Source organism: Alosa pseudoharengus, unplaced genomic scaffold, assembly GCF_046254945.1.
Source record: "Alosa pseudoharengus isolate Yale_2024_CS ecotype anadromous, Long Island Sound unplaced genomic scaffold, YU_APseudo_1.1 YU_APseudo_1.1_scf_19, whole genome shotgun sequence".
Lineage (NCBI taxonomy): Eukaryota > Metazoa > Chordata > Actinopteri > Clupeiformes > Clupeidae > Alosa > Alosa pseudoharengus.
Window position 1 is genome coordinate 19,566,385 of NW_027468657.1, and position 19,632 is coordinate 19,586,016.

Sequence of the window (19,632 nt, forward strand, 5' to 3'; positions counted from 1 at the left end):
AATCCCGTTTGCAGCCATAGAAGAAACGCAGGACAAATTAAACATTCCTGTTTTCTCCGAATGCATGATAGACAGACATCATTTGGACAAAATATAGAGCATATTAACCTCCGTTGCTCAGCCAAATGCCTTCCTGTTATGTCCTGTTATCACGGAGTTACAGGCGATAAATGATTTTTGATGGTCACAAGTTTACTTCATTAGGGACTGTTCGTTATTTATTTAAGGGGCTACCGGAGGAGTTTTGGGAGCATTAGTCAAAAAAGACGTGACCCTCCCTCGCCAGCAAGAAATTTTTCTATGACCCTCCAAAGTGATTATGAAAAAATGCATGACCCTCCCCTTCAATTTATTGATGCCTTCTCTAGGCTACTGGGTCAATTTGGGAGCTTGCATGCTACCACTCCTTTCTTAAAATGCCTTGAAAAGGCTGTCGTTTGCACAATTTCATAAATAATCACCGGGACCGAAACATAGCCTACCTGTCAACTTTTTCCGGGTTTATCACGTACTGTATTTTAACTTTTTTCCCGTCTTAGGAAGAGCTGCAGGGCCGTCGCAAGGGGGTGCGAGGCCCTGTGCGAACTTGACAGGTGCGAGGCCCTTTTCACCCTGTTCTTGCATGAAATCATGCGATAGCCTATTGACGGTGCACTTTAATAGGCTAAAGGCTACACCAGCTTGTCTTTAAGAGGGGAAATGTTATAGCCTATAACATTAGCTGAGTCACATATTTGGCCATAAGCCGTTTATCATAGTCTATCACGAAACCAAACTACAAAGGCTACCATTGGACAAATAAATGACATTGACTCGCCATATGCCGCAAACTCAGCAATGAAATCACAGGCCAGCTTGCAGGTAGCCTACGTCTTTTTCATTTAGAAGGACGGATGGATGCAACCGCGAGGACGGCAATGAGTTGTTAACAGACATGAGCCAAGACACATAGCCCAGCAGCAATCTATATAAAATAACACATACTTGAAGTAGGCTACCATTCATGATATGTTGTCAAATATTGAAGTCGTGGGAAGTTTACATAATTTAAGCTGTAGGATGTTTCATTCGTCCCCCTTAAATAACTCTTGAACGGTTTTATCCAGAGCTACATGCAACTGCTTTTGACAAAGGACAGATGTATGTTGCTAGTGACAAAATATTAACTTTCAGTGTTTTACGATGTCTTTGTCATGGGGAAGTGTTTTTCCCCATGCATTTATTCTAGGCTACTGTCAGTGACTGCCGCGAGAAAAGCGGGTTCTGTGTTGTGTTCCTTTCAGTGACTGACGCGAGAGAAGCGGGGTCTGTGTTGTGTTGCGTTAATTTATTTTCATTGGGCATGCCCTGCCGTGCCGTCCACAGCTCTTCAGTTCCGACTAAGCCGAAATTACTCATTTTGAAACAATGAGTGCAGGCCGGCCGCGCGTTTGTATGGTTACATTGCTTGACGGGGGAGATCCCAAGCAGCTTTGAGAACATTTCCTAATTCACCCGACACTAATATTCAAAATGTTGAAAATTATTTTGGCATAGCCTATAAGCAGTTTAATTAAATGCAATGTTAGTTGTAAACAAACGGGCTACTTGGTGAGGCTTGGCCTCACAGATGCGCTCGTGCCTTAGATGGCAAGAAAAATCTTCACGATATAGGCCTATTAACTGACCGCCCGATTCACGTTGGCTGGGGGGCAGGAGGGGGGCCATCAGACATTTGTGCCCAGTTAATCCGGCCCTGCCCCCAACAAATCACACCTCTGTGACAGCTTAAAAGAAGTCGAGGACTCCTAACTCACAGACCTATTCACAAACCGGTTTTGTGGCTTTTCGCCATGTTTTGAAATCCTATGCGGCTACAGGAGCTTCCAATCGTGAGGAAGCAATTTTGCATTGTAGGCATAACTAACATGCAATAACGTCACCAACAACAACCAAAACTAGGCTACTCATTGTCAACATGTTAATTAAATGTAACATTATTGTGAATCAAATTAAAATGTTCTCTTTTGCAAACGTAGGCATATGCATAGTAACAGATTAATTTAATAATGTTACAAAGATACTACATCAATCCGTATGTTTCATTAGGCTACTAGGCTATTTGTTTTGCCTTACTCTTGATTCATTTAGGCTAGGCCTTTTTATTCAGTTATTCATCATCTTCCGTCCTTGTGTAGCGCACGCATTCTCACACCTGTCACCTGCCACTCATTGTAAGGGAGGTGTTTGGAATCATTCCCGCGTTACAATCACCAGCCAATCAAGGTGCAGTCAAGCTCGTGCATGAGTAATAACGTCATCCATAGCAACGAAGACTCACTCACTCGAGTCGACTAGAGTGCTCAGCTCCAGAATCTGTTCAGGAGTTGTCATTTGTCCTTACTAAGAATAGGTCTGAAAGGCTTTGTGAGTAACTTAATAAGAGAAACTCCTAGCTAAAATATTTTATTGCTATTTAGGAGTAGCCTACTCCTAGTGGTAAGATAAAAGGCTTTGTGAATATGGCCCCTGGTATCTAACCCAATGCATAGCCCATTTACACAAAATAATGGTCGAATATTAGGCTACTGATGATCATTGTTATTTAAGAACATGCAGTGCGCGTAGGGCACCAAAAACATCTTGGTCGTAAAAAAGCATCATACCGCACATTGTGGCGGCTCTTTTATTTAACCTACTTACTGTAGGCTGCGCAAACCACAGGCCTTTATTTTGGGCAAGCCTGCATTCAACGCAGGCCTTCTGTTGAAGAATTTTATATAAAGCCTGCGCTAACAGTAATCATCCTGCCCCCGATACCACAGCTGTGGATAGTGTGGAATGTTCAAGTAACTAGATGTACCGCAGAGCGGTACAAAATATGACCGCCGCCCAGTCCAGCACATTTTTTCCACAAAAATAAATCACGCTGAAAGGCCTATATGATTCTAACTGTCTCACTAAATTGCATTATCCACACTCAATTCTCACTGGTATCTGCTAGACAACAAGTACCAAAACATGATTAGTTCATAGATTTCACATGTAAAATTTATGTTATACAACCCCACCCCCATCTTGCCTGTTCATAATTCTGAGAAATTCTTGAATTGTGTGCATGTGTGCGTGCACACGTTTATGTTTATGTGTGTGTGTGTGGGTGTGTGTGTGTGTGTGTGTGTGCGTGCTTGTGTGTTTGTCTGCGTATGTGTGTTTGTGCATGTGCATGCATGCGTACATATGTCTACTGTGTGTGTGTGTGTCATACGTATGATTACTGTGAATGTATGTGTGTGCGTGTGTATCTGTTTATGCACATGTGTGCACATGGAATGGGTTAACATGACCCCTGGAGGCAAACATACAGAAAAAATTGGTCATCCTAGGCCCTACGGTTCTCAAGATATTCACAGAAAACTGTGTCTGCCCTACCCTCCTTTCGGGGGGTCCAGTCCAGCGGGGGGGGGGGGCTACAGATCAAAACAAAAAACGATGGTTCCATGCTATCCATGTGGGGTTACATGCCCAAGCTAAGTTTCGTGTACCCCGGTCTTTCAGTGTCCCAGGAATCCTTGTTGGTGTACGGTCACTAAATGTACACATAAATTATTTTATTGTAAGGCCCCCCATGAACGAAAGTTCACAAAACTTGGCATGCATTCGGAAGGTGTCATAATGATCCTACACTTTCAATTTTGTGCAGTTTTGACCATGTCAGCCAGAGATATTGTGATGAAAACACCTAATTTTTTGCTTTTTAACTAGGTGGCGCTATACATGAAATAAGTGGTAATGGGATGGGTTGACATGCCCCCTTAAGACCAACATACAAAAAAAAGGTGGACCTCCTAGGCCCTACGGTTCTCGAGATATTCACAGAAAACTGTCTCCGGCCACCTACAGGCCAGTTGGTGTATAGTAACATCAATTCATTTATTGTGTGGCCCCCCATGAACGGAATTCCACGAAACTTGGCGTGCATTCAGAGGGTGTCATAATGATCCTACACTTCCAATTTCGTGCAGTTTTGACTATGTTAGGTCACAGATACCTGCGATAACAACACCAAAGTTTTACTTTTTTGTGTTTAACTAGGTGGCGCTATACATGAAATGAGTATGGAATGGGTTGACATGGCCCCTTGAGATCAACATACAAAAAAAAAAGGTCCTTCTAAACCATACATGGGCAACATACGGCCCGCGGGCCACACCCGGCCCGTGGGCTTTCCCTGACCGGCCCGCGTAAGGTCCGTGAAAGAACAATAGTCAAGAGCCTAGCATAGAGATAATGCACGCAAATCAATATTGTTGCTTTTATTTTGAAAGCGACTGCTATTTGTACGCCCATACATTTGTGCGTGGATGCATACGATGTAAACACCCTCACTGATGTGCTGGTGAATAGAATTTATGCTTCTGCATCGACACAATGCAGTTGCCTCTAAGTCGGCGTAAACCTTTCAAAGTTTTGTGTCTCTTATGTCTGTCGCTCACCACCGCAAAGGTTGTCAGAACGAACTCCTGCTGTTTGTTGGCGATACGAAGTGTTAATTTCAAAACGTTACTGGCAGATAGATAGTTTACATTCGGATAACCCCGTCATTGTAACGAAAATATGTCTGAGTTTATTTGCAAAGCTTATGTTAGCGAACTAGTATGATGCTACTACCCACAGGTTGCTTGAAGCAGCCGGCTCAACACACAGGGCGAGTTGACCAATCACAGTTTTGCATAAAGTTAAAGCAAAAACATAGCCTAAATTTTTAAAATAGTTTTCTTTGTGCATGTTGATTAACTAATGACAGCCTACTATTGTCTGCTCCACATTTTCAGTCTAATTCTGCATAGAGTTAATTTAATGATGGTAATGATTTAATGATGAAATATTGCTGAGTGTTGATGAAATGGTGGCACAGGCCTATGGTTGTACTGACTCCTTCACATTTTCATGGCCTAGCCTAATTATATAGATATTGCAGTACTTTTTTATATCAGTCTTTTCGAGAATGAGGATTAAAGCAACACCAAAGAGTTTTTTGTACCTTAATATAATGTTTCCAAAATCGTTTCAGTGGTTCATCAACTCGTAACGGGGTGAACGGCACTTCTGCATTCGCTTTGCGGCCCTCTATCGGCTATAACCGTACTATATAAGTTTGCCAGATCGGGTAGCGGATCTGTAGTTCGATGGAATGAGACATAAGAAACTACAAATTTGACTTGCTTCTGATGTCGCAATCCATCATACTTTCATTAAATCATGCAACATACTCTATCGTGTCTGTGGACATTATTTGCAAAGCCGGTGCTAGATAAACAAATAGCGTGCGTGTGACAGAGGAAACGTGCTTTAGTGTTGCTTTAAATACTGGACATAGATTAAATAGCCTATTGCTGTTTTTCCTTTGTCTCCCTCACATTTTCATCTGTTCTTACGAGTAGTAAACAAAACCATATGATTTACTTAATGTTATACAAGAACAGAATAGAATTGGACAGAATTGAGTTCAGATGAGTTCGGTATTTTGGGTCTGGTCCTCCTCAACAGTCCCAGTTTGTCATGTGGCCCCTTAGGGAAATTAGTTGCCCACCCCTGTTCTAAACCCTACGGTTCTCAAGATCTCCTTTCGGGGGGGTCCAGTCCAGCGGGGGGGGCTATAGATCAAAACGAAAAACGATGGTTCCATGTTATCCATGTGGGGTTACATGCCCACCAAGTTTCGTGTACCCCGGTCTTTCAGTGTCCGGGGAATCCTTGACATTTGGACATGCGAAAAAGAAAAGAAAAAAAAATCTGACTAAACCTATATGACCGCCGCTTCGCTGCGCGGCTGTCATAATAACACAATCCAATGTAGGGCTGGGCGATATGTATCGCAATAGACATGTCATCGATATCAATAAAAAAAACGTTCGATAGAACATTCGATAGCCTAATTAAAACACACACCTCCCGCCTTACGTTGTCCATAAATAAATAGGCTAAATATATCTTGAATTAGCTTGTGCAACTCTACCAGAGTAGGCGATAGAAGTGTGTCACTGCCTTGCACAACAGACAGACTGAGGAAGTCATTCATCCCCAGGGCCATTGAACTGTTCAATGCATCACTTAAGGGAAGAGGAGAAATAGACTTCTCTGCATAGTCTGTCTGCCTCTTCACCACCTCCATGTCTTGAACTGTCTGTCCACTAGCCACTTTACCATTGTCTTCTGCCTCACTGTTTGCGTGCTTTATTAGCACATATGCACAACCCCTCCCTCCATGCCACAGCTGAACTGTGACCACACTTATACCTTTCTTAATATAGTTATTTATACATATATATATATAGACTCTATTCTTGCACTGTTGCACTGTTTGACTTACTCATTTTCACCATCACCATGACACTCATTCACAAAGAGCACCTTACCTTACGCACAGAGGACCGCAGGCTCAGTCCCTGCTTCAGTCATTGCAAGCGCACCTGATTGATTAATCACCCACTATGTGGATACTGTTTTTTAGAATTGATTTAGATTTAGTTTTATTTAGTATAACTATAGCAGTGCCCGTTCAAACATGCTATTCCTGTAGCCCAATTACATGCCTGCAGGTAGGCTTGCTTTGAAAATAGAATAGGGAAAAACATAATTCCAGGTAAGCATTCAATAATGAATAGGCCTACAGATAATATAATAAATGTAAAGTGAGCAGAATTTAAGCATGGCTACATGTGACATTTTTTACAAATCAAAATGTCATAATCCTAACAGCTGCTTTGAGTCAAGGCTATATGCTTAGCCTATTGAATAACTTGATGATAGAGAAAACAAACCATTTTGTGGAATGATGCATCATATGGAATTTGCAACGGTGTGACTCAAAAACAGTCTCTGGTGGCCTATAAGTGACATCACACTCTTTCTGCCACTCGTTGCTTATCGCTGGTTATGCTTTGCATGTGTGGCATTCTGAGACGTTCTTTAATCGGGACCATTATCGCTCGTTTCAATTTAGGACCTTGCAGTTGGAACTGTCGTTTGCTTATTCAAAGTCTAAAGAAAGTCCAAAGCAGCCTGGGCTATTCATATAGCATCACACTCTGTCTGCCACTCGTTGCTTGTCGCTGGTTATGCTTTGCATGTGTGGCATTCTGAGACGTTCTTTAATTCGGGACCATTATCGCTCGTTTCAATTTAGGACCTTGCAGTTGGAATTGTCGTTTGCTTATTCAAAGTCTAAAGACAGTCCAAAGTAGCCTGGGCTATTCGAAGTGTCCGTTTATTGCACATCATTTTTTACGTCATTTTGAATAATGAAGAGCCACTGCATACCTGTGTGTCTTGGCGTGTTGCAAAATCCGTGGAGTTCACTTTATTGTTTAGGTCAGACATGTTAAGTTTTTACCCGTATAACTTACACTGATCCAGCTTAGCCAAAGCCCTGCTTCTATCCTCACTGGTAGCTTACAGTACAGTGGTGTGTGGGAGGGGGAGTGGCTAGCGGCGAAAGCCAATGTGCTTCTTTTACCGATATATTTAACGATATATTTTGCATTTCTTATTCAAACAACGTCAAATTTGGCACTGCACTTACTCATGCCCATAGCAAGACACCTGCGAAGTTTGAAATCAGTCTGACAAACGGTCAGCGAGATATGCGTGCCACAGACACACAGACAGACAGACACACAGACGCTTCTTGCTTTATAGATAGATTTGTATTTTAGTATATTAGTATATTCTTTATCTTCTACGGTCCTTATTGCTTAGTAGGGTTGCAAAATTCCGGGAATTTTCAAAGTTGGAAACTTTCCATGGGAATTAACGGGAATATATAGGAAATAATGGGAATAAACTGGGAATTTTTAATATGGCAAGTTAGTCTATAACAGGGAACTTAAATGTAGTGGACAAAAACCCATCTTGCAGCATATTAGTTAAAACAACCTGATTTAATGCAATTTCAGTCAAATTTCTACCCTGCACATACGTCAATCACATGCACACAGCAATCAGCATAGGCTACTAGACATAAAGGAAACCTATAGTGTGTTCATGTGCATGGGGAAAATAAAATCCCAGTGAAAATGTCATCTCATGTGGGAATAACTGGTGTGAAACTGGGGGAAGTTTGCAAACAGAGTTGCCCAGTTATGGGCTTGTCGTCACTTTTGTCCTCATTCAAATGGGTGTACGTCATTTTGCATGAACTGTAATGGGACGATTAATCTGTCTGATTAAGCTTGACAACTTATATATATATAACTTCAATAATCTATAAGGTTTGGTTGGGGTGGTATGTTGTGTCATTATATATTCTTTAATTTGTTTTAGCATTTTCTGGGATTCTAATTGAACAAACTGATAGTCAGTTAATGTTCCAACCAATCGGATTTTGTTGTTGAGTGGCGTGGTGTATCTTGGGCAGTTCAGTGGTTTCAGAGTTGCTAGCTTAAGACGCTAGTAAACCATAGGCAGAGAATGGGATTCCCGCTAGCATGGTATCTAGCTTTGTATGCTAAGCTAAGCGAAAATACGAACAAACAAATCATATTACTTATTACGAAACAAAATGTTAATATTTGTATATGAAACAGTTTGTATGAATTACCAAAAATTCCCAGTTAATTCCCGTAAATTCCCATAATTTCCTTTAATTCCATGAAAGTTTTCAATTTGGAATATTCCCAAAATTCCCCAGCTTAACTTCCCATGGAAAGTTTCCGGAAATGTACCGGAAATTTTCCGCCCCTTTGCAACCCTATTGCTCAGTTGTGTTTTTTTATATTATATAGGCCTACTTTTAATTACTTTTTCTGCTGTTAGTGAATGTGTGTGTGTATGTTGTCTGTATGCTACTGTGACCTTGAATTTCCCCTAGGGATCAATAAAGTATCTATCTATCTATCTATCTATCTAAGTAGGCCTACCTCAACACAGACTCTCAATGAGTCCTTGCCCCGTGCTCTCTCTCTCTCTCTCCCTCTCAACAGGCGCATTTCTCCTCATGCACATGTAATCCAAAACACTCACAATCGTGCAAGACGACTGGCTAAATTGCTATTAAATCTGGTTAGCATCATTAGCATGCTGCACAAATTTGTTCAAAACTGTTGCATTCAAATTGACTGCTAAATTCTAATAATTTCAATCCCGATGCAAATGGAAAAGTATTTTCCAAGACTCAAACGGGCCTGTCCCAAGGAGAAAAAGTATTCATTTGAAACTTAAACACACGTGGGGAAACTGAACAGTCTAACCAGTAGACTATGATAAACTAGCAAATTAAGCTACTTTGTTTACAATATTTCCAGGCTTCAACCAGTGCTGCTTTTCATTCAGACTTATGTGCACATTTATTTATTTGAGTGTTTTTCGTGATTGTGTTGTTATTTCTTTTCCCTGCTTTGATTGATAACTGAGGTGATTAAAATCAGAGGAAGGTTAAGTTTAAAATAAGTGTTTAAATTGAACTTTTTTTCCCTTCTGGTCCTTATCTGAAATAGATTTTATATAATTATATAATAGATTATATAATAGATTAATTATCGATATCGACCGATATGAAATACTTATATCGTGATACAGTTTTCAGCCATATCGCCCAGCCCTAATCCAATGTGTGTCTCAATTGTCCCCCGCTGACCACCTCACACATTTCTCTAGATTTTGCAACGACCTTACATGACACAATGCCATAAAATGCCAGTTTTTAGGACACAGAATAATGTTTGTAATGATACCAGTTAGGCCTACGTTCAACAGTAACATAAGTGTAATGAGCTATTCATTGTCGAAGGTGCATGGTGAAGTGAAATTCTTACTTTGGAAAACAAACATTTGCCAATATCATTGGATAGGGGATAGGCCTACTTGTTTTTTTTTACGTAGCCTACAATGGCCAGTTCAGACAAAGCCGAAATTACTCATTTTGAAACATTTGTATGGTTATATTGCTTGACTTAAATCCCAGAGAGTAGGCTACCGCACCCCACAGTGATGGGCCTAGCGGTCTTATGCGTTCAGTGTGGGGTATAAACAAGCTCAGAATTTAGCGGTGTCACGTCTGCCTGTCACAGACGTGGGGAGCTGAAGCTTTAGATACAGTTACTACAGTAACAGTATTTTATTTTACTTCTTATGGAATATTTTTTTTTCACTTTTATAAAGGTTTTGTTTGAATGCTGTTGGAACAAATAGTAGTTGATTATAAAGGCAACTTTCTGTTGCAATATTCTGTGTGTTCTGGACTGCAGGTAACTTGTTAAGCCAGTGGTTCTCAAACTTTTTCTTTCATTCCCCACTTTGATCAAGGGGGCATTGACTGATGATAGTGGAGATAACGTGTTATCCCGAGGCCTTTGCAAGTCAGCATCTCCGACGGTATTTTACCCTATTAAAAATATAAGTTTTCGATGTCCCAAACGGAGAGCCATACTTTATTGTTTTAACGATCTATATCCTCGTAATGCGCGACTGAAGTGGTCATTTGAAAGCGATGCCCACTGTATACATGGCACTAATCAACTCCTACACATCTCTTTAATCATTTTCCTTACCTTTTCCTCCTGTGTTTCCTTGTGTTAGTGAGCCCCTTACGCTCAAAGCAACAAAACCCCAAAACACACACACACACACACACACACCAAGGTCATGTGACACAGAGGACAGCCGGGTGGAATGGAAGGAATGTGATCGTATGACTGAAACACAGCCAGTGCCGAAAAGGAAGAGAACCATGGAGTGTGTGTCTGTGTGTGTGTGTGTGAGAGAGAGAGAGAGAGAGAGAGAGAGAGAGGGAGTGTGTGTGAACTAAACCTCTCATTATTTTTGCACAGGAACTGATTTGATACACTACATGCTGTATCAACTTCACCTTGGTCTACATGTCAAGTAGTAAATCAATAATGTTCTTACACACAACGTTTTTAATTCACACATACAAAATGTACCAAGTTACCCATGCGTCATGGGTAGAGAGATATAGATTGCCACTGAACCTTAGCTTTGCATTTCCAACCTCAAGTGTGTTTGGGTACTTAGAGAATAGCTATGTGTACGCGTGGCTCTGCGTGAGTGTGTAGTGTGTACATAAATGTGAGAAGTGCTATGTGTATGTGTGTGTCTGCTTGAGTGTGTATATGAATGTGAGAATGGCTGTGTGTATGTGTGTGCCTGAGGGTTCCCATGAGTGTTAGTGTGTGTGTGTGTGTGTGTGTGTGTGTTACTGATCGGTGTGTGGGTGTGTATGTGTATGTTGGGGGGGGGGGGATAAGACAACAACATGCTTTCAGACAGAGAGGCTTACACACTGTGCTCAAGTAGTTCAGCTGACAGACCTTGTTGCTAACACCATCCAAACCAGGGGTCTCCAACCTTTTTGGCAATGAGGACTACCTGAAGCACCCAAAAGCATATGGAGGGCTACTCATTTGAAACAAACTGACCTCACCCCTATTTTGCGAGGGTAATCCTCCTAATAGGCCTATGTGATTTTTACATTTAAATTATCAATATTATGTAGGCCTAATAAACCTTTATATATTAAGCAACAGTATTTTCAGTTCCAGCCTAGCATAAATCATTGAATTGGATTAGACCATTAGCATCTCGCCTGCTAGCATTACGCTTAAAAGTTACTTTTTCCGGTAATTTTCATATTTAAAACTTATCTCTTCTGAAGTTAGAAAGTGTAATAAGACTAATGGAAAATTAAACGTAGTGATTTTCTAGGCTGATTTGACATGGAACTATACTCTCTATACCATGGGCGTAGCAGCACAATGATATCACGCAGCACCTGAAAATAGTCCCCGTAGGCTGTAACTTCCAGCAACAAGTTTGAGCTGCAGCAGATTATTACGCCATGGGCTACCTAGTGCCCGCAGGCACCTTGTTGGAGACCCTAGAGCATGGAGAGCCTTTCCTACTGCCCACGTGGAGACATGCAACTGACTGTGCTTTTTCTTCTTAAGGTTTAATGTTAATGCAATGGGTATCATTGTAAATCGGACATACGTTGCTTGCTGACAGCAGCTTAAACTTGAATACTCTTGGCTTTACTTCTTTTCTCTATGACAGTAATTGATTAATGGAGACTAATCAACTATGGAAATAATCATAGTTGCAACCCTACTTTAATGGAACAGCCCTCTGCTGGCAAGCACTGTGAGCACACACCCAACAAAGCTTAGCCTATGCTAAAAGCATATGCTAACAGCATACGCTAACAGCCAACTCACTCCGTGCAGGAACCCAGATTGTGCCCAGGCGAGCCATTAGTTCGGGGCACTTAAGTTCCTCGTGGTTTTGCTGTGTTTTGAGAACAGGGCTGTGCTTGGAGGGATCTGCTGTTTAGGGAAACGACTGAGCTGGAGTGAGGCGGATAGTGGTTCACCACCTGGCACGCTACCGTATCCACTTCCCTTTAGTATGCCAGATTCCCCTTCAGGCATCCTGGGCGATAATTCCCTTGTCATGTAAACAAATAGACTTAATATAATGTACACATTGACAAAACAAACATAAACACACACAAACACACACACACACACACACACACACACACACACACACAAAAGAATACACATACACACACACCACCTGTTTTTCTCAATGGCCAAAGCTGATCTGATTAAATAAACCAGAGCCACACTCAATACAGTGTCCTCATTTAAGCACAAGCCCTCCAGGAGGATCAAGATACAATCGTGCACACACACACACACACACACACACTGAGCCAGGGCTGTACACAAAAAGCATCCATCCCACAACCAAACACAAGCACACAAACACACAACCATTAACACCCGGGCCTCCCAGGCGGTCTCACTGGGATGCCAAACAAAACAATAACAGATTTTTTTTTTTTTTTTTTTTTTTTTTTTAAGGGCGGGGTGTGTGTGTGGGTGGCGGGGGGCAAATTTAGTGATAATGACGTTTTGCCAAGAGCAAAGGCATTTCTGTAATAGAATCACAATAATTACATCATTAACAAAAGCTCCTAATCCTGGACCAAAACGATTAAACCAAAAAAAAAGACTAAAAGATTAAAGTTCATCAGCGGCCTGTTGGCTCTCGCCTGCTTCATGAACAACCCTCCCGTGCACAGCAGTTTCCCAGACAGCCTGACAGGACTCATCGCGCTAGTAAAGAGCCTTAAAAAACACAACAGCGGCATAGAGAGACATGGAGGAGAGGTAACCGAAAGGAAAGAGGGATCTGAGAAAGAGTGTAAACAAGCACTTTTTGTTTACATGTCTGTTTGCCAAAAATACTATAGCAAAACAACAATACTGAATACATTTGCCAACTGAACAAGTGCCTCATTCTTGATCAGTATAAGGTTCAGATGAGGTTCCTTCAACCAGTCGTGTGTGTGTGTGTGTGTGTGTGTGTGTATGTGTGTGTGTGTGTGTGCGTGCACAATAAGGTACCATAGGGTTTGCATACACACACATATACATATACATGGATGCACGTACACTGGCCTGTATTAGGTACACCTTGCTAGAACCGGTTTGGACCTCATTTTGCCTTCAGAACTCACTCAATTCTTCTATATTCAACCAGGTGCTGTAAACATCCCTCTGAGATTTTGGTCCATATTGACATGTCCGTTCCACTACATCCAAAATTTGCTCTATTGGACTAGTACTCTAGTGCCTGTGGAGGCCATTTGAGTACAGTGAATTCCATGTCATGTTCAAGAAAGCAGTTTGAGATGATTCAAACTTTGGGACATTATCGGTTACACTTTATTTGACAGTGTCAACACAAGAGTGACATGACACTGTCATGAACGTGTCATAAACAAGTCATAAACGTTTATGACATAATGCTTCTGTTATTAAGTGACATTCGTTTTTTGTCATAACAAGTTAAGGTAAGGATTAGGATTAGGGTTAGGGTTAATGTGTCATAACAGTGTCATGTGTTCACGACAGTGTCATGTGACTCTTATGTCGAGTGTTACCACGTTATCTTGGAAGTAGCCATCAGAAGATGGGTGCACAGTGATCATGGGCATGGTCAGCAACAATACTCAGGTAGCCTTTGCCATTTAAATGATGCTCAAATGGTACTAAGGGGCTCAAAGTGTGCCAAGAAAATATCCCCCACAACATTACACCACCACCGCCGGTCTGAACCACTGATACAAGGCATCATGCTGTTTACACCAAATTCTGACCCTACCATGCAACCCTAACCCTACCATGCAAATGTTGCAGCAGAAAACAAGACTTATCTGACCAAGCAACATCTTCACAATCTTCTGTTGTCCAATTTTGATGAGCCTGTGTGAATTATAGCCTGAGTTTCCTGTTCTTAGCTGTCAGCAGTGGCACCTGGTGTGGTCATCTGGTGCTGTAGCCCATCAGCTTCAAGGCTCAACGTGTTGCTCCTGTGCGCATCGCAGTTGTAAAGAGTGCTTATTTGAGCTACTGCTGCCTTTTTATCTGCTTGAACCAGCCTGGCTATTGTCCTTTGACCTCTGGCTTCAATAATGCATTTTCGCCCAGAGAACTGCTCCTCACTGGACATTTTCGGACCATTCTCTCTAAACCCTAGAGATGGTTGTGCATGAAAATCCCAGAAGATCTGCAGTTTGTGAAATACTCAGACCAGCCTGTCTGGCACCAACAACCGTGGCACATTCAAAGTCTCTTAAATCACCTTTCTTCCCCAGTTCTGATGCTCGGTTCACACTTCAGTGGATCGTCTTGACCATGTCTACATGCCTAAATGCATTGAGTTGCTGCCATGTGATTGTCTGAGTAGATATCTGTGTTAACGAGCAGTTGAACAAGTTTAGCCTACCACATATGTGTGTGTGTGTGTGTTAGAAAGAAAGAGAGAGAGAGAGCCTCACTGTCATCATTACCGACGTGTCTCAAGGCAAACGACTGGAGCGTGCCCACAGAGACGGAAAGGTGAAGAGGGGAGGAAGACTGGGGCGACAGAGCAAAGAGGAAGAAAAGAGGAGAGGTGAAGAGGAGGGGTGACAGATGGAGGAAGATGAGAGGATGAGGACTGTATCCTTGGATGAATGGGGGGGGTGAAGAAATAAAGAAAAGTGAAAAGCTAGAGAGAGGGAGGAGAGAGAGGAGACAGGAGGAGAGAGAGACACTGAGGAGAGAGAGACACTGAGGAGACAGGAGGAGACAGACACACTGAGGAGACAGGGGGACTACAGCTCTGACAGAAATAGAGAAAAAGCTGAGGAGATATGAAAAGGAGTGGACTGCAGAATAAGAAGAGAAAATCAGTAGGTAGTGGAGGTGAGCAAAAAAACTGTAAAAGCAAAAGTCAACAAAGAAACTAAGAGAGAGAAAGAGAGAATATTACCTATGGATATTTTATATACGTTTAGATCTATGTTTGTTACACATAAATGTCTATGCACTGTTTTATATGATTTAATTTGAATTTGAGTATAAAGAGATTCAAACAGGAAAAAACTGCTGCCTTTTTAAGAGGTCAGGGGTTAGATGTGTTGTTCCAACGGATCAAACTCTTTTCATGCCTTCTAAGGCTACCCCCACTTGTCCCTCATCGCTCTAAGAAAGTGGTAGGTCAAGCTTAAAATTGTCAAATGTATTGAAATAATGACAAGTTCTAAATATATCCTCTTCAGCAGAGTTAAAAATCAGCTGGTACTGCATATATAATAATAAATAAATACATAATGTGCTATTTTAAATTAAACACACATATTTCTGTTTTCCAGCAACATATTAGGAAGCATAGGCCAATATTTTACAGCATTGTACAATATATTCAATGAAATACCAACATGCTGCATTAAATGGATCCATAATCCAGTCATACTGAGCACTGCTGGTTGGGAAATATTTTTGAAATAAACTTTGCAGGGATGTTATGTAGGCCTACTGTTTAATACATGGGATCACAAGAGTGGCTGCCGAATCAGACGTTTCAGCGATTTCACTCAGATTCTCAAAGGCATAATACTGTTGCGATTGAGGCGCCTGTCTCATACCTCAAGTTTTTTGGTGAATGCAGTAATCTTATCTGCTAGGTGAGGTAGGTGCTTGTCTTTGCCTTGTAACTGGAGATTTAACTCATTGAGCTTTCCAAATATATCGCTAAGATAGGCCAGCTTCGTCAAGAAATTAGTGAACGTGCTTGCAGATTCAAACATGCGCTCTTCCTCCAAGAAGAGGCGACTCGGAGTTTAAACACGCGCGACAGCACTTTACCTTGGGAAAGCCACCTTGCCTCGCTGTGAAACAGTACAGCCTTTTGGTCAGCTCCCATCTCCTCGCAAAGTGCGGAGAATAGACACACTTTTAAGGGCCGGGTCTTGATGAAATTCACCACTCTCACAACCTCGTTCAAAATCTCATTCAGGTCGGGACTGACTAAGCTGCCTTGACACGAGCGCTTCCCTGTGAATAACACAGTGCGTCCATTGCGCATCGGGTGCTCCCTGGGCCTAAGCTACAGATAAAAAAATAAATTAAAAAAACTCCTGTAGTTCGCGCCCCACCTGGCATGTCTCCGCGACCCACAGTTTGAGAAACGCTGGCCTAATGTGACATTGGCTGCCTAAGCCTCAGCCTTTGTCAGTTTACATGCATCTAAATTACAGGGTCAAACGCAGAAATATATCACCGTTTGCATCGTTTTCGTTGTATCTAAGGTAGATATCTAAGGTATCTATATAAGGTATCTAGCCAACTGTCAGACGTTAACTTTATTGGTGCTCAGCAGCAGAGAGAAGCACACAACACACATCACCTATGTGTTACAGTAAAAGAGTTGTTTGAAGATGTCTATAGTCAAGTCATGTCTTGTGAGACACCTGTCTGTGATGGCAGCTAGGGAACAAATCGATGACTTCTGTTTGGAGAGGAGCCCTAGAATGAGAGAGAAAGTAAGAAGGCCAAACTCCTTGATAGAATGAAAGAACTATAGACAAAAGAGACAGAGAAAGAGAGAGAGAGAGGCAGGGATGAGAGAGACAAAAACAGAGACGAGAGAGAAAAACAGAGATGAGAGAGAGAGAGGGAGAGAGAGCTATAGGAGGTGTGTGTCTGTAGCATGTGACGGTGCGCTGCAGTCACGCGGTCCCTGTGAGCAGCCATACTGAACTGGCCATGTGACTGGCTCTCTGTGTAGAATAGCCACTATGGGCTCCCCTCACCCCTCCCTCCCTTCCTCTCACGCTCTCTCTTCATCTCTCGCGCGCTGTCTCTATCTCCCTCTTCTGCTCTCTCTCTCTTCCTCTACATATCTCGCACACTGTCTGTCTCTCTGTCTCTGTCTCTCTCTCTCTCGTGCGCTCTCTCCCCCTCTTGCACTCAATTCAATTCAATTCAATTGAGCTTTATTGGCATGACAAAAAAATACAATTTTTATGGCCTAAGCATACATATACGTAGTAGTGTGTAAAGACAGAAACCAAAACATCATACATCATACATTACTGCAACTGCAGTGTGTGTGTCTCTCTTTCTCGCATACCCTTCTCAAACCCAACCTCTCTCAGTTCCTCGCTCTCTCGCTCTCTTGCATTTTGCCCCCCCATGAATCTACCTCTACCTCACTATACCTTTCATTCACTCTCACTATCTGTCCATTTCCCCACCTCCCTCTCTCTCTCAGCCTGTCTGTTTCTCTCTTTCTCTTTTGCACTCGTTCTTTTGCCCCACCTCCTCTGCCCCCTTCTTTCTCTCTCTTTCTCTCTCTCTCTCTTTCTCTCTCTCTCTCTCTCTCTGTCTGTCTCTCTCTCTCAATGAACTCTGCAAAGGCAGAACACCGGACTTCGGAGCACCAATGGAATGTGGAGTGAACAGTGGGAACCGTTGCATGTGAGCCCACGCTCACACGAGTCTCTCTCTCTCTCTCTCTCTGTGTGTGTGTGTGTGTGTGTGTGTGTGTGTGTGCACGCAAGGGGGGAAGGGGGCTTAATGTCAACATGGATGGAGTCAGTTCACATACCTTCCTGCAAAACAGGCTTACATAAATGCACACACACACATACACTAATTATGCATAAACAACAAACCCATACTCTCTTTTTCATACACAAAGACACACACACAAACACACACACACATTCACTCAGTCATTGGTGTGTTGAGCCTGATGACATATATAATTTTGTTTGATCTTTCGTCTGGAAACAAAACAAGCGAGGGAGAAAGACAGAAATGCCCCACAGTACCCCAACACCCCAACACTTCAACATTACCCCAACCCAATAACAACCACTCACAAGCTCCAGTTCCCACACACACACACACACGCGTGCATGCTCTCGGACATTCCTTGTACTCTCTCTAACCTAGGCATTCATTCTCTGTAATGACCGTCCATATCCCTACCCACCCCCACTTACTTGTTTCTGAAAGAGAGAGAGAGAGAGAGATGGAGAGAGAGAGAGAGAATAAGAGAAAGAGAGATAGAAAGTTCCAAAGATTGCACAGCAGCAGCTCATAAACCAATAAGGTTTAGTGAGGAAGAGGACAGAAAGATAGAGAAAGAGACATCCTACCTGCACAATGGCCCCCGATACTACTGTATGTGCAAGCTCTCTCTATCCATCTCTCTCTCTCATGCCCTCTTTCTCAGCACAGAGATGAGATTTGAAAAGTCACAGACCAATCCATTTTTAATAAAATCAGAACCGACCCCAAGGCTGTCAAAACTGTGTTTACCAAACGCTTCATCACAGAGCTTTAAAAAGAGTGTTGAAAATAAACCACTGCCCTTTGAACACTGATTGACGCTCTCTTGTCTGAGGTAGACTGCGAAAATAAACCCGGTTCCAGACGTTTATCTGTTTGGAGGTAAAGTGCTGTACTGTCTGTGGAAATGAAGTCCTAACAAGTCCTAGGCTAACAAGCTAGCTAGCCACCCACTCTTCCAAACATTCATGGATGCAAGACACAAGGCTTGTTTTGCTTTTGTTATTGTTTTGTCCCTTTTCCACCACCCTTGGGTTTCGAGCTCGTTGAAGCTAAGCCTGAGCAGTGGCAGGGAGAACCGCATGCCATGAAACGGAGTCAGCGTTAAAATCAAAACCTCCAGCACCTACAGGCGCACACCAAACTCTACTGCCCCTGAAGTGGGGCAAAATAACACTTAATGCCAAGTGAACACCTGTGGCACGGTCATCTTCAAATATAATCTCATCAAGTACTAGCCTAGAATTCTAGACGCACCCTAGCCGCAGCAAATGTAATTTGCAGCCAGGGTAGTCTAGCAACTCTCCGTTGACTTGCAAGCTGGAAAAATTAAACTTTGATCAGGCCAATCACATTGTCTATAGAGTCGGTGAGCGGACTTAACATAATGATTCAGAGTGGCAACGGTTCCATGTGAATGCCATACTACTTGAAAACAAAGAAGATGGGTGCTGCTGCTGGCGAACAGCACAACATGGGTTAAGCTTTTTTAAGTTGGACCAACTAGCCAACTAGCTCCGCTGGTGGGAAAACGCATGGGACTCATGAGAATAGCGCTATCCTATTGTGTGCAGAGGGAATTTGACAACCATTCATCCCGCCCCTCGGATTGAGCACTGGGAATGGTGAGTTCCCAGACCCTACATCTTGATGTGGGTCTGGCTCGTTAGGCTAATCAAGTACACTTCAAATACCAGACCATGTTTAAACAGCCTAGCAACAT